At 41.6% G+C, this 15,358-nt stretch overlaps 1 long non-coding RNA gene across 5 annotated transcripts in view; it reads right to left on the bottom strand.

Annotated features, from left to right (window-relative positions):
• LOC108392621 (uncharacterized) overlaps positions 1-15,358 on the bottom strand; it is a 134,371-nt gene that overhangs the window by 59,153 nt on the left and 59,860 nt on the right. For 4 of the 5 annotated variants that reach the window (XR_005058977.2, XR_012122851.1, XR_012122850.1 and 1 more), the window contains one exon: positions 9,638-11,172. This is a non-coding gene — a long non-coding RNA (uncharacterized lncRNA). Of the gene's footprint in view, positions 1-9,637; positions 11,173-15,358 lie in introns of those variants that run through there. The other variant, XR_012122852.1, reaches the window with a different exon arrangement.

Genomic DNA, 15,358 nt, shown 5'->3' with positions numbered 1-15,358 from the left:
CATTCATTATTTGCGTCATTTTTATTTGGCTTAAGAAACCACCACTTTCAACCACCTCATCTCAAGGTAATGAAACAGAATACTCTGACTGCGCTGATTTTGAGGAACGAAGGTTCCTCCCCTTCCCTTCAGGGCTGGTGTTAGTTTGCAGTCACACTGCAGCAGACACTGGTTGATGTCTCACAATTCCATTCACCTGTTCCTCCTGGGCACAGAGCTGGACTACACCTCCCAGCCATGTGGGCACAGCCGTGTAACTACGTTTTGACCATATGAATGTGGATGGGCATAATGTGCCATTTCTAGCTCTGGTCCATAAAATCCTCCCACAAGCAATCTTCCTCTCTCTCCATCTGCCCCAATAATGGACTTCTGCCCCAAGGACTTCAAGGAGGCAGGGCCACAAGATGGAAGGTTCCTGTGTCCCTGGGTCAGAGCTTTGAGGAGAGCTGCCGAGGAAAGCTGCCTGACAAGGAACATCCGTGTTGGGTCATTATTGAGCAGAAGACGTTTGTTGGACCTCTTACATTTGGGAGTTACTGTTACCAGCACGAATTGACCCTGATGAATGCCATTCTGTGGGAAATCACTTTGATACAACATCAGCCTCCATATCTACTACCAGGCAAACTATACCTCAGAGGTGAGAGAACAGAAAGGCTCACGGAGCAAGTTAAAATATTCTATTTGTTTCAATTCAAAAATGAATTCATTGAATTAATTTCAAACACACAGGGAGAAGCAAGGAGAAGAGAGAGGGGGTGAATTAACACAACACTGGCACCATGCTAACTAACTCCAGGGGCACACAAAGCTCGTGTGTTCTGTCACTCTCTCCTCAGCAAGCTCCCTGGGTATGACGTGGTCGTGAGGACCAGAGTGGGCATTCAAAGAACCCAGAGCCTCGCGGATCTCACTGAACCCTCTCCTGAATAGGGAGGAACCCTGCGCCCTGCTCCTCTGGGACCACTTGATTCACCAAAGCCGACCATGGGAGGCACCTAGGCCCCCAAGCCTTGCTGCCCAAAAAACCAGGAGATGAAGAAGCAAAGGAAATATGAAGGCCCCTACGTCATTTCAAGCATTCCTCTCACTTCTCCTAGTCCTGAAGAAAGGGTCCAGAGGATGTACCGTGCAGTCCTTCTGTCAGTGGCTAATATCCCACCAAATAACAAGGAGGCGGCCCCTGAAACATGAGGTATTATTTTCTCCCCATCAGTCAGCATTGCAAAACCCTCCAGGAACTCTTGTATCCTCTGGAGCTTCTTTCCTCATGACACATAAAAGTATGATAAATGGTGCTTGGCATTGAGAGGGCAGTGAAGATGGCCAAAAAACTCTTCTCTATATTACCCTAAATCAACCTAATTTACATTTCTTTGTTCCAATGAAGGTGGGTAGCTTATAAGAAATTATTCATCCTGCTCTAAGATGTTTGTTCAGGAACCTTTATACCACAGGGGTAGCCTTCTTTAGAAAAACCGTATTTTTAAAAGATCTTATTTTTGCAGATTTAACAAAAATATATGACCCTGTGAACACATTGCTAGGTCCTTCTCAGTTCCTCAAGAGTTGACTATACAAATGAGAAACCCCAAGACTCAAGTTTAATTCATTCATGGTAAATCTACACTGGTTGAGGATATTCTTGAGTTGCAGATTTGTTCTAGAAGCATATAGCGGTCTATTTCTACAGAGGAAGCCTGAAGAGAAAGTGCCAGGCAGAGATAGAGTCTGGAAATTTAAAAACTGCATTTCCATATTTCCAAGCAATTAAAATCACAGCTAAGAATGGATGCTTCAATAACATTCAATTCACAGCTATTTGTTATTCCTCAGAAATAACCAAATAACCAGATAGTATTTGAAAAGCCTTTAGCAAAAATTCTGCGGGGGGTGGAGGGTTGACAACTAATGTCCAAGGACTAGGAAATAGCCTCTGTGTTCTGCTTTATGACAGGCTGAGGTATCACACATACACACGCGTACACACATCCTTTATGCCTCATACATTAGCCTGAGAGGAAAAGCAAGGGCCTGTGAACATATCCACATTTCTCAGCATAACTTCTTTCCAAGTTCGCCTTCCCTGCCCCCGATCTACTCAAAGACAGGGGGTGTATGGAAGGAGACCGGGCTCAGGTGAACCAGGCCATTTTCCTGGTGCTTTGTCCCTGGCTTTTATTGCCTGGGAATCCCACAGAGTCAGTACACCTGGGAGGAGCTGAGCTCATGTAGGGACAGAGGGCAGTCGTAGTCTCCTCGGGGCAGGGCTCTGCCATTTCCTCTACATGCCCGCGGTGGGGATGGTAGGGAAGCAGGAGATACACATTAGATAGATTCACATTAGATGGGAAAACTTGGTGCCTATGTCTTTTAGCTTCTATCAGTTCTTCAAATGGTAAACGTGACAGAAGAGGAGCAGCCGCTTTCTCCAGAACAATTGGATGGAAACTGCAACATTCAGTCAAGGATTGCTTTGTCTTCCTGTAGGAGAACTTGTGTGTGTGTGTGGAATCGTCTGGAGAGCTGACTGAACTCGGTTTTGAACCAGACGTTGGACATTCTGTAGCCATGGCCTCTCCCACTTCATTTCCCTATCCAACTGTTTACCTCATCTGACCAAGGACCTTGTTCAGGTGCCCAGAAGGGCCCAGTCCTTGCTGACTGTGTGGCGCTCACTGAGGGGTGAAATGAACAATGACGGCTCAGGCACACAGGAGCCTGGCACTGGGGCGCGCCGCCCAACTGCCTCCCAGAGGACAGCATCTTACTCTCCTGGCAGAGCACCGTCCTCACAGAAGGGATCTACTGTCAGGACGACTGAGCAACTCCAGAGGCCTGAAGGCAGCTTCATCCCCATGAACCCGGTCATGCCAGGCTGGCAAACACACCTGTTCAGCTCCTCACTGGCTGCCAGGCCCTGACAGGGGAAAATGAGTCCCCGCTTTACAGCCAGAGGAACATAATTAGCTCCTTATCCATCTTTAAGCAGCCTCTTCCCTTGCAAATATCTGCTAATAAGCACAACTTATCTTTATTTACCAGGTAGCTTCTTCCTTGTCTGAGATACTGGAAGGCTCAGGGAAGGGACACAGAGAGAAAAGCATTTTCTACAAAATGACAAGGAGACAGCACTTTTCCATCTAAAATTACACAGATGTCCTTCTTCTTAGTGGATGCTGACTTGTTATAGTGAGGGGACAGATTTGAAAAAAATCTTAAGAGAACTCTGTGTGGTCTGTAATTGATGGGAGTGATTCGACTGTAATTGAACTGTTCCGGGTTCTGTTCATCTTTCCACCACATGAGCTAAACACTGCTATGCAAAAGAAACATTAAAGCCAACTCATCTAGGCCCTGCCTCTGAGCGGTGCTACACTTCACCATTCAAAATTCTTAGGTTAAAGGAGCTTAATAAGCAATTGTGTTATTTTTCTTTCTCATAAACCAGGAACAAAAGCCCTTATTCTGAGTTCAGATACTAGGAATTCCTTCTACTAAAACTTACTTCATGCCACTTTAATGGTAAAAATGCTACTACCCTCATTAGGTGGTTCCTATGCAGCATAATAGCAGCTCAGTTATATTTCATTTTATGGAACTTCAGAATAACCCAGAATATATAAATCACAGCTAAGCATAAATATATAGGAAAGGATACAGCAACTTGGGACGCATAATCACTAAATTTGTCCATTTGCATAATTATAAAGACTGAGCAAATAGGTTTTATTCCTGTAAAAACCAGTAAAGACACAAATCTCTGTCCCAATTTCAGGATAGCTAGGGAAGCACATTCCCGAAGTGGGTGTACTTGGTTGAAAGTAAATGTCCTCTCCTAGGTCAAAGTATTACAGACTTCTCAAGCATAATGTTTTCCCTTTCTTGAAAAATAGATTATATTCCGTCTGGATCACCTATCAAGGGCTTCAAAGATCAGAAATGGTCCCAGGATCTACTGAACTCTGAGGTGTGTGAAACGCAGAAAATGTATCTTATTTGGTGTTTTAAAATCCCTAACCCTAAACACAGGGACCGTGGTGGTGGTGATGATGAGGGTGGTGGGCATGTTGACCACAGCAGCTGTAAAATTCGTTCAGCACTGAGAATGCACCAAGGAATTGGCTACGTCCTTAACGTGCATTAGATCATTTATTCCTCACAGGAACCTGTGAGGCAGGTACTGTTAAAAACCTTTCTCCATAAATGAGAAAACAAACCCAGAGTGTTTGTTAGGTCACTGCCCAAAGTCACACCTCTAGTAAGGGGCAGAGATGGGATTCAAACCCAGGTCTTTCTGACTCTGGAACCTGTGAACTGAACGTCTTTAACAATATAGTCTGAAGCCTGGTAGATGCTTAATACATTGATGTTGAAAAAAGCTGAGCAGATGTAAGAGAATATGGGGGGCTGCCTCTCTCCTTACTTCAGACGCCTGTCTGACATGCAAATGTGTTGTTTCTTACAGGCCACATCACTGTGATTATTACTGCAATCATCTTAGCTGTCCAAACTAGACCATCAGTTCCTTGAGGACAGGACAATTTATTCTTCATAATAATAATACTTTATATGCTCCATGCCTTACATACATTTTTTAACCTTATAATAACTTTAAGAGGGATTATTCCCATTTTTCAGATGAGGAAACAGATGCAGAGAGGTGAATAAAGGCTAGAAAGCTAGTATGGCAGATTCAAAAGCTCTCTGTCTGCCTCCAAAGCCAGAGCAGTTTCTACTCTGACTCACAGCCACAGTCTCACCTTCATGTCCCTAAGGTGGCATGGAATACAACACTGTGGCAAGTAGGAATCATAGAGTCATACCAGATATACACAAAGCAAGAATCACTTTCATTTTTTGACCTTGCTCTGCTGAGAGCAGACTACTTACACTGTTCCGGCCTAGAAATCCATCATGATCCAGGAACTTTGGGTATTCCTATCTTGGCTGCTCTTTACTCATAGCTCTGTCTCCTTGCTAAGCTCATGAAAATCATGAGATTCTTGTCGATAAGGGCGAGCGGGGAGAAGGTATGTCATAGTTGTGGTCTGGTCTGATCTCATTTGCTTGGACAGGCTACAATCAGCCATGAGGATCCAGGGAACTGGAGGTCAGAGTCTGTCTCTGTGAGTGAGCTAAACACAGACAGAAACCCTCCATTTCCTCTGTCCCATCTCCTCCACACCCCAGGGCTGGCACAGCTTCACTGCTGCCATTTACAGTGTCTGTTGGTGGGGCCCACAGAGTCCCACATTGCATCTGTGGCTATGATGTTTGGGGGGGAGATAGGCCAATTTCTCTAGCAGCCTCAGGACCCAGAGGGACAACAGCATCTCCCTGGGTCCTATCACTGTCATGTGGTGCCTCCACTCCTGGGTTACCGGAATCTGCTTCGCCTGTGCAGCCTCACCTCCCCACAAGCCTGAGGCAGGGTGTCTGGCACAAGGGAGGGGTGTTTCCTCGAACTTAGAATATAAATATGTACTATGTTTATTCTCAGCTGGGGGCTTTCTCTTTGGGGTAATGACCAGTCAGTAGCCACGGGTGTGGGAAAGGGTTACCTTTTCTTGATACTTGGTCACTTTTTATGAAAAAATGCAAGAGTGAACCTAAAAACAAGAAAGACCTGAAAGAAAATTCCTTGGCCAAGATTTCAGGTCTGAAATTACCCAGAGATCTGCCTGAAAAAAATATTTTTGTTGAGTTCTGCAGAGACCTCCACGAAATGCATTAAATAACAAACCCAGTTTTAGTAAAACCCTCCCAAGCAACTGATATCATTTGCTCATATGTGCAACTGGCTTTCCACTTGGATATAAGTGAAAAGACAGGGACCATATCTTCCCTGTGCTCCCTCCACGACGTGCAGCCCAGAGTAGGGGCTCAATAGGCATTTGCTGAATGAATATTAAAAATTACCAGAGACACTCATTTGGCCTGCAGGAATAAAGCATAAAGGAGTGATGGAGAATGACAGAGTAGAGATGCCCTCATGGCCCCTGGAGCCAGGATCTTTGTACTTAATAAAAAGTAACAGGGCTGTTCTGATGGGCCTCTTGATAGTTATGTCAATTTGGGGAATCAATATTTTGACATCTAGACCCAAAGCACAAGTCATTTGAGAACAAGTGAGACTGGCAGTCCGTGGTGGGACAGCACACATGAGGAACTTGGCCTCAGCTATGACAGGAATACAGTTCACCGGGACTGGGATGAAGTATGACAGGAGAGGGACAGCTTCAGATGTGAACCTTTCTTCCTACTCCCACCAAAATCAGTCTTCAGGATGTAGCTCCATTGCATTTGGGCTGAGGGTGACCCTTGCTTCATGTCAGAGTCCTCAGCTTACCTAGTTACATTGAATCCTAGTCCCAGCAATACCACCCCATTTCATTTGGGGCAAGCCTCGCAATTCCCTCTCTATAGAATGGCCACAATTCATATCTGATCTACCTGACTCAGGATTCCTGAGGGGAATCAGATGAGATGATTCATTTATCCTTTCAACAAATATTTATTGAGCAGTTGCTCAATAACATCCTATTGTGAGAAAGACTGTGAGAGACACAAGGATGGAATCAAACTGCCTCTTTGCCTCAGGGACCCAGGCAGTGTACAAGGCAAGACAGGTCTATATTCCAAGGTGAAAATTATAGTCTAAGAAAGGCCCAGATCCTGTGGGATGGGAGCCCAGAGGAAGGATGGATTATTCCAGAAGGAGGGGTTAAGAAAGGCTCCAGAATAGAAGCCACTGCTTTTGAGCTGAGTCTGAAGAGTTAAAATGGGAGCAGTCTAGAAACAAAATCACTATACAAATATTGGGCATAGGTTCTAATTTATCGAATGTTCTGTGTTCTAAAGTAATGTCTGCCTAAATTCTTAGGCAAATTTCAAACAAATAATAGAAACATTTATCAAGTGCTATGAGGGGGTAGATACTATGCTTTACATTTGAGAACTTAAGTCATCTGAGTCAAAACCCTACGAGGCAAGGTCTAGTATTATCCCCCTGTTACCAATAAGGAAACTGAGGCACCCAGAGGTTGAGCTTCTTGCCCACTGTCACATACGATAAGTCAGAGAACCTAGATTTAAATTTAACTCAGGTGGTCAGAATTCAAATACTGCCTCTCAGACAAAGAAACAAAAATTATAAAGTGATTGCTCAGATAATTCAGTCCCCTCATGACTGTGATCTGGAGAGAGATAAATTTTGGAGCCCACTGAATTCCAGCACAACCTACCTGCGAAATTACATTTCAGATTGAGAAAGGACGGGACTAAAAATCGCCCTGCTCATGGGGCTAATCTGAAATAATTCTGGAGTAATTTGTGCTGTGGCCAGTAGATGGCAGAAAGTGACAAGAAAAAGAGACCACAGCAGGCCTCCCAGCTGGCTCCCAGTTTGCACCTCAAAATATATTTTGCATACAATATGGTTGGTTTAAAGTAACAAATCCTACCTCAAAGAGATCTAGCTCCCCGGTAGAAACTGGGTTTCAACTTCTCCAGTCACTGAGTTCTCCTGCATGAGGTGGACCCACATTTCCTCCAGCTCTGGCCAGGCTAGCCCTGGCCTCATCCCCAGCCTCTTTCTCCTGCAGGAAATCTTAGGTCTGTGCAAATGATAACATCTGGAAAGTACTTGGCAGCCAACATGTGAAGAGCTCTACCCCACCGAGTTAAGAAAAAAGCCAGCAGTATAATCCTTCAACAAAGGTGTGTTATCTACCTATTGTGTATCCAGCTCTAGCCTCAACCAAAAGCTTGCTCCAAGCCATTTACCTCTGCCCCGTTTCCCCAGCAGCAACACTGTTGCAAAATGAGCTTGCAAAGAGGTTAGTTCTGTGAATACATTCCCTGAATAGCTCGCGATGAAAATAGAAACCAAAGATAAACTAGAAACTTTAAAAGAATTTCAAGAAAATAAAACAAAACCGGCCATACCTGAGAGAATCTGGTTGTCATCTTAGATTACAAAAGACCTAAGTATTAACGAAATCTCAGATGCTATAAAGGAAAATATGTTATCAAATTTAATTACATAATTTAATCTTCTGACCTGAAAAAAAACACTTTAAAAATCAAAAGAAAAAACTGTAGAACATTTGACACAGGACTAAATTCTTAAATACAAATATTCTAAGAACTCTAACAAATCAATGAAATTTATATATCTTATAAATCAACAAATCATGAGATAAATCTTAAGAACCAATGATAAGGGCAAAAGACACCAACAGGTGACTCACAGGATTAAAACAAAAAAGAGCCAAGTGCCAATAAAATACTAGAAATTGGCTCAATTTTATTTATAGTTAAATAAATACACATTCAAAAAGCTTATTTTTCACCCTGGAAATGGGAGTCCTGCCTTCTCCTGGGGTATTGAGAAGTGGAAATTCACTAAACCTTTTCAATAATAATATGACATTTAGAAACATGTTTGCATGTCCTTGACTCAGGAAAATCATTCCCTGCTTCCCTTACTTCCCCCGACCCTTAACACGTCCCAAAGGCCCCTGACGTCCCAAATTGGTGTCCAGCCCTGACAGCTCCTCTGTGCCCCAGGCTCCTTCCTGAACACCTCCCCTGGATGGGTGATAGACACAGCAAACCTCAGTGCACACTAGGTCTCTTCTTCCCTTCCCCCACTCTCAACCTCCCCCTCCTGCCCCTCCTCCCTCTCACCGGGTCTCAATAAAGGGCCCTACCACTTAGCATTTTCCTCAAGTCCCCAAACCTAGGAGTCATCTTAGATATTCCTTTCTCTCCTTGAACATACCAGAATCATTTTCATCTCAGATGGGGCCTTTGTGCCTGCTGTTCTAGAATGTTCTCTCCCTCAATGTGCTGTAGGAGCTCAGATGTTCACTGAGCGTTCAGGTCCCTCAGAGAAACTGTCCCTCACCACCTTTTCTGAAATAGCCATGCTATCACTCTCCTTTTTATTCTTAGTATACACCATTATCTGACATATATATAAATATATATATATATCATGATAGGTATCTGTCTAATTATTATGTTTATCCACTAGCATGTAAGTACCATTGAGACAGGATCCCTGTTTGTCTTCAACACAGTATTAGTCATGCCAGAACACTTCCTGGTACATAGCGAGCTGTCAAAAATAGGCATGGGAAAAAAATGAATCTAGGATTTTACCCCACAGATGCTCATTGCAGATAACATATACATATATATATTTGATTGCATGTGCCTTATTAGAGACTAGTTAAATGAATTATGATAAATAAAAAAGTGCTCAATTTACTCATATAAAAATAAAAGTGGACAAAAGTTCCTACTTCGAATGGCTTTTGTGATAATAAAATTAAATAATACTCAATAGTGGTTCCTCCACACACTCAATAAATGCTATTTGTTGATAGTCATTGCTTTGAAGCCACTAAAAAAATTAGTTAAATTAAATTTTCTGCCATGGAAGAGGTCCACATTATACTGTTAAATAAAAAACACTAAGGTTGCAAAACAATATGAATAATATGATCCTAGAACAAGGCTCAGAAAATATACGGGAAAACACCCCAAACTGATAATGACAAGTGGCAGCTACCTCTGGTGCATAAATTTCACAGTTAAAGTCTAGAGAAGAGAGAAAGAAGCAAGCATTTTATGTCTTTATTTAAATATGCTTCTGCATTAGTTGAATGTTTTGCAAAACATACTACTTTTACAATATATATATGTTCTTAACTTTGAAATATAGTACATGGAAACCAGAGAAGCCAGACACTTCTCGGACTATGAGAGAACTGCCTCTGATGTTAGACTGCAAGAGGGAAATGTGCTGAGCATCCAGGAAGCTGAAGTCAAGCTACCAAGGAATTTTTGCCCCAACCAGGCCTGAGTTTTCATAGATGAAATCTGATACTAGACTAGAAGTTTGGGACAAACATATTCTCCTCAAGTCTGCTGAGAAAATTCTAACTGCTAGATTTGAATTTGTAAGTCAGCTCACAGGATGGTTATGGGTATTGAATCAATTAACAAATTTGAAACACAAAGCCTTGTACATACGGGTGTCTGTTAAATACCATCTACGTCAGAAGCTGCTGCACAGAGGAATATTTTTAGAGACTGCAAGAGAATTATTACATTGCATTTGCTCTTTGCTCTCTTTCAGTGTACAAATATTTATTGAGCATCTACTATGTGCAAGGCACTGGGCCAGGTACGGGGCAGAGGAAGGCCAGATGGACTTCATCTTGCCTTCAGGGGAATTCCCTTGCTTCGTACTCCTGCAGCTGCAGAGCTTCCAGGGTTAGCCAGGACCTCAGGCAGCTGACCAAAGGTATCATGCTGACCTGCAGCACTGTATTTTTTGGTCTACAAGTAAATGTATAAAGTGATGGAAACATAATGACCATCTTTAAGTTTGGAAACTTAACCAAAATCACAAGTGCTTTCTTGAGCAATGAAATGGTATGAGAGTAGTCGCTAAAAGCAGTATTTCAGAAGGGTCATGCAGAGGAAATAACACAATTCACAATAACATCAGTTTCACTGAACCATTCATGGATCAGAGATGATGACAACAAAGGCTCTGGGAAGAAAAGCCCACACTTGTGGCGCAAGGCAGCCCATTCCCTAAGAAGGGCACTCCCTGCAAGTAAAATACAAACTCACGGCACTACACTCAACAAGAGTCAAGGCAGGGCACAACTGGGGGGAAGCAGATTGGGATAAAATTTCAACCAAATCTTGGAACACTCTCCCTGAAAGAGCTCGGTCCATTCAGATATTGTACGTGTTTGTGATTGTCCACTCACATGGATCTGTTGTGTCAGCCTTCCATCGTTTGATTTCACAAGAACTTCCTTAAAATCACTGCCACTCACCTTTTATACTCCTCCCATGGGGAACAATCCAGGACCATGCCCAGAGTGGATGCTCTCAAAGCCATCTGTAGATGTGAGGAGCAAAACAAGTAGATTGGAAGTAGATCTCTATAACTCCCTTGAACTACAGAAAACATTCCAGAGCTCTTCTCCGTGTTTCCTCCACACTATCTCGTGCGCAAGCAAGCAGTGAACAGGGGACACAGCAACAGCAAGGCCAGCTGAGTTATCAACATTTGTGGAGATGAACTGAGCAAAACTCAGTTGAAGGCCATTGGGATCCATGATTCTCGGAGGGCTTCTGTAGAAAGAGGAAATAGGAAAAAGATGGTTCTTGGTTACCCTTCTTTGATGATTCTTGAGGACTAAGTTAAAGCAATCAGCAAATCTTTATGGGGTGACCTCTCCACCATTAAACTAAACCAGACCTTTCAAAAGTTGGTTTGTTTTAAATCTTCCTCTTTCTTTTTATGGTCTGAATCTCAGAAATGACCTAACTCCATGGGAAGTTGTCCCCAAAGACATAAGGTAAAAGTTGTAGTTGCTGAAAGTCAATAATAAGAAAATAGACAACTCAAAGACGTACCCTGATTTGGTATAACCTTCACCAAAGGAGATATACAGATGGCAAATAAGCATATGAAAAGATGTTCCACATCATATGTCATCAGGGAAATGCAAATTAAAACAACAATGAGGTACCATTGCACACTTATTAGCATGGCCAAAATCCAGAACATTAACAACACCTAATTCTGCCAAGGATGGGAAGCAACAGGAACTCTCATTCATTGATGGTTCATGCAAAATGGTACAGTCACTTTGGAGGTCAGCTTGACAGTTTTCTACAAAACTAATTACACTCTCACCATATGATCCGGCCATCATATTCCTTGGTATTTACCCAAAGGAGTTGAAAACTTATGTCCACAGAAAAAAAATTGCACACAGATGTTTATAGTAGCTTTATTCATAATTTCCAAAACTTGGAAGCAACCAAAATGTCCTTCAATAGGTGAATAAACTGGTACACTCCAACAATGGAACATTATTCAGCACTAAAATGAGCTATCAAGCCGTGAAAAGACATGCAGGAATCTTTAATGCATATTAGTTAAGTGAAAGAAGCCAATTTTAAAAGGCTACATAGTGCATGATTCCAACTCTATGACATTCCGGAAAAGGCAAAACTATGGAGACTGTAAAAAGATGAGCAGTTGTCAGGGGTTATAGGAGGAGGGAAGAATGAATTGGTGGAGCACAGAGGATTCCTAGGGCAGTGAAACGGTTCTGAATGATACTGCAGTGGTGGGTACATGTCATTATACATTTGTCCCAGCCCATAGAACAGTTAACACCCAGAGCAAACCCTAATATAAACTATGGACTTTGGGAGATATGCTGGGTCAAACAAGTTCATCAGTCATAACAAAGGTGCTACTCTGTTTGGGGGATGTTGATAATGGGGAAGACTATGAATGTGTGGGGGCCTAAGGCATATATGGGATATCTTTACACCTTCATTCAATTTTGCTGTGAACCTAAAACTGCTCTAAGGGAATAAAATCTATTTTTAAAAAAAGTTTGTGGTTGATGAAGGTAACCTAAGGAGAAGAGAATGGGAGGCATGTCCTTGGCTGTCTCTTTAAATATTAAAGAATACTTTTGAAAACAGAGCCTGCTGTTCATTTGCAGAAAAGTATGCCTAGCTCCCAAAATTCTTCAAAAATACTTCTGTTCAGTTCCTTCCAGATGTCTTATTTATTACCAATTCTGAAAGTAAGTGCAGAGTTTTAGGGGTGAGAATGATATTTGCCATTCAATTTTAAAGAAGTTATTTGAATATTCTTCTCCATAACCATTTCAAACTTGAATCTTGAGCTAAAAGATAAACTATCCCTCAAAAGCATTCCAGAAGATTTCCATTTGAATTCAGCAATGTCTGCACTTAACCTTCATTCCTTTGGATTTTCCTGACAGGTTTGTACATCTTTTCCGGCCTTACACTTGGCTCCAGTCTCTCCCAGGCAGTTCTTTCTAAAGGCAGGGCAGGGCACGCAGGAAAAGCTTCCATTAACTCAGCAGGAAACTGGTTCACTCATGTCCTGCCTTCTTCCTTGACAGCCACTTTTCCCCACCCCCAGCATGGAAAATCCAGCATAGATGTGGAAAGAGTGAGAACGATGAGTTAGTGGAGGAATACTCCAATGGAAATTGGAGAAGATTCATATTAATAGGTAGTCAGCCTGAAATCTGGCTTGGCTGAACCCTCAGAAGGAACAAAGGATCCCCAACAAAGCAAATCACTCAATACTGTGATCATCTTGTGCCTTTGCTGAGAAATGTGAGAAACATGGTCATAAATATAAATCCTAAGACTTAAGCTTTGTAAGAAACATCTCAGTAGTGTTCAGTTAAGTAACAATAGTTAAGCACCACTTTAGCTAATTTCCAGTGCTATTGATAAAGTGCTGGCAACATAAAGATGAATTTTTAAAAAATGGTTTTGCCCTACTGGAACTAAGACTCTCCATTCCACCGTTCTGAGAAACATTGTTTCCCAGAGGGGATCATCATAGAAACAATATAGAAAACTTCCCACAGTTAAAGGACATGAATTTTCCAGCTGGAGAGTCCACAGTGTACTTAGGACAGTGGAAGAAAAAAAACCAACATGGGGCACATCCTGGTAAAATCTCAAAATATTAGGGACTTAAAGAAGAGAAAAATTAAATATTGTGATATTTAATAAGGTATTTACTTATTACATTAGGATCAGGAGTCAATTTAACATTAGAGGGCAATGGTATAATGTTCAAAATTATGATGGAAAAACATTTCCAGCCCAGAATCTCTGCCCAGAAAAACTATCAAACGATACCAGGGTAGAATAAAGACACATTTAGATATTCAAGGAAGGTCTCAAAATTTTCCTTCCATGTACCTTGTCTCAGGAAGTCAGATCAAGGAAGAGAAAGTCATAGGATCCACGAGGAAGGGAATTCTAACTCAAGAGAGTGCAAAGGGAACCCCTAAGATGTTGGTGAAAAAAAAATTCTAGGAAGACAGCTGTATGTCAGCCCAGAGTGGAACAGGTTAGACAGTCCTTAAAAAGCTGTCTCCTGGATGAAGTGGACAGAATTCCTGGTGTGCTTGAAGGAGATTTAGATAACTGGGGAGGCAGTGGAAGATAAATTAGTGATGAGTAATAGATAGAACGAAGCAAACCAAAACATGAGATAATTATGAACTCCAGGACAACAGGTGCACAAGAAATATAATCATGATATACTACACAGCTCACATGTGAATACCATTCATACAGTTAAAAGAATGTAAATACTGGGTATGGATAGAATCAAAAGTACGATTTAACTGTACTTGGAGGATGCAGGTATGTGGGTAGGAGGCCACATGTATTTGGTGGAGGTGGACAGTCTTCCATGGTAAGAAATTATTGGATAATACCTAAAACTGAAAAATTAAGTAGAGGAAAATAAGAAAGGAAAAGTCGAACAAGTTGGAGTGTTTAATGCCACAGAAGGTAAATGGAGACAGAAGTGGGAAGGCATTGGTGAGTTTTATAATAACCTTTGCAGAACCATTTGATGTTTAAACTATGTGCATCTCCATCCTTGAATGACTTTTTTTTTTAAATTAAGGGCACATTATTTTCTAGAGAAATTTCTATCTTTCATGGCCTGGAACCACTCCTGTGACCTTAGTTAACATTTTTAAACCACAATTTCCTCAACCTTAAAATGAAGATAATGAGAATAATAGTATCTATCTGACCTGGTATTATAAAGATAAAATAACAGTCTATGAAAAGCACATAAAAAGCATTCAGTAAATGGTAGATTATCACTGATAGGAAAAAAGTAAATAAGGAGATCTCTTACTCAACAAAATATTAGCAAACTGAATTCAAAAATACATCAAAAGGATCATACACCATGACCAAGTGGGATTCATCCCAGGGATGCAAGGATGGTACAACATTCAAAAATCCATCAACATCATCCACCACATCAACAAAAAGAAAGACAAAAACCACATGATCATCTCCATAGATTCTGAAAAAGCATTCGACAAAATTCAACATCCATTCATGATAAAAACTCTCAACAAAATGGGCATAGAGGGCAAGTACCTCAACATAATAAAGGCCATATATGATAAACCCACAGCCAACATCATACTGAACAGCAAGAAGCTGAAAGCTTTTCCTCTGTGATCGGGAACAAGACAGGGATGCCCACTCTCCCCACTGTTATTCAACATAGTACTGGAGGTCCTAGCCATGGCAATCAGACAAAACAAAGAAATATAAGGAATCCAGATTGGTAAAGAAGAAGTTAAACTGTCACTATTTGCAGATGACATGATAGTGTACATAAAAAACCCTAAAGACGCCACTCCAAAACTACTAGAGCTAATATCAGAATTCAGCAAAGTTGCAGGATACAAAATTAACACAAAGAAAT

This window comes from Manis javanica, chromosome 11 (assembly GCF_040802235.1).
Source record: "Manis javanica isolate MJ-LG chromosome 11, MJ_LKY, whole genome shotgun sequence".
NCBI classification, from domain to species: Eukaryota; Metazoa; Chordata; class Mammalia; order Pholidota; family Manidae; genus Manis; species Manis javanica.
This window is presented reverse-complemented; position numbering and strand designations above follow the sequence as displayed.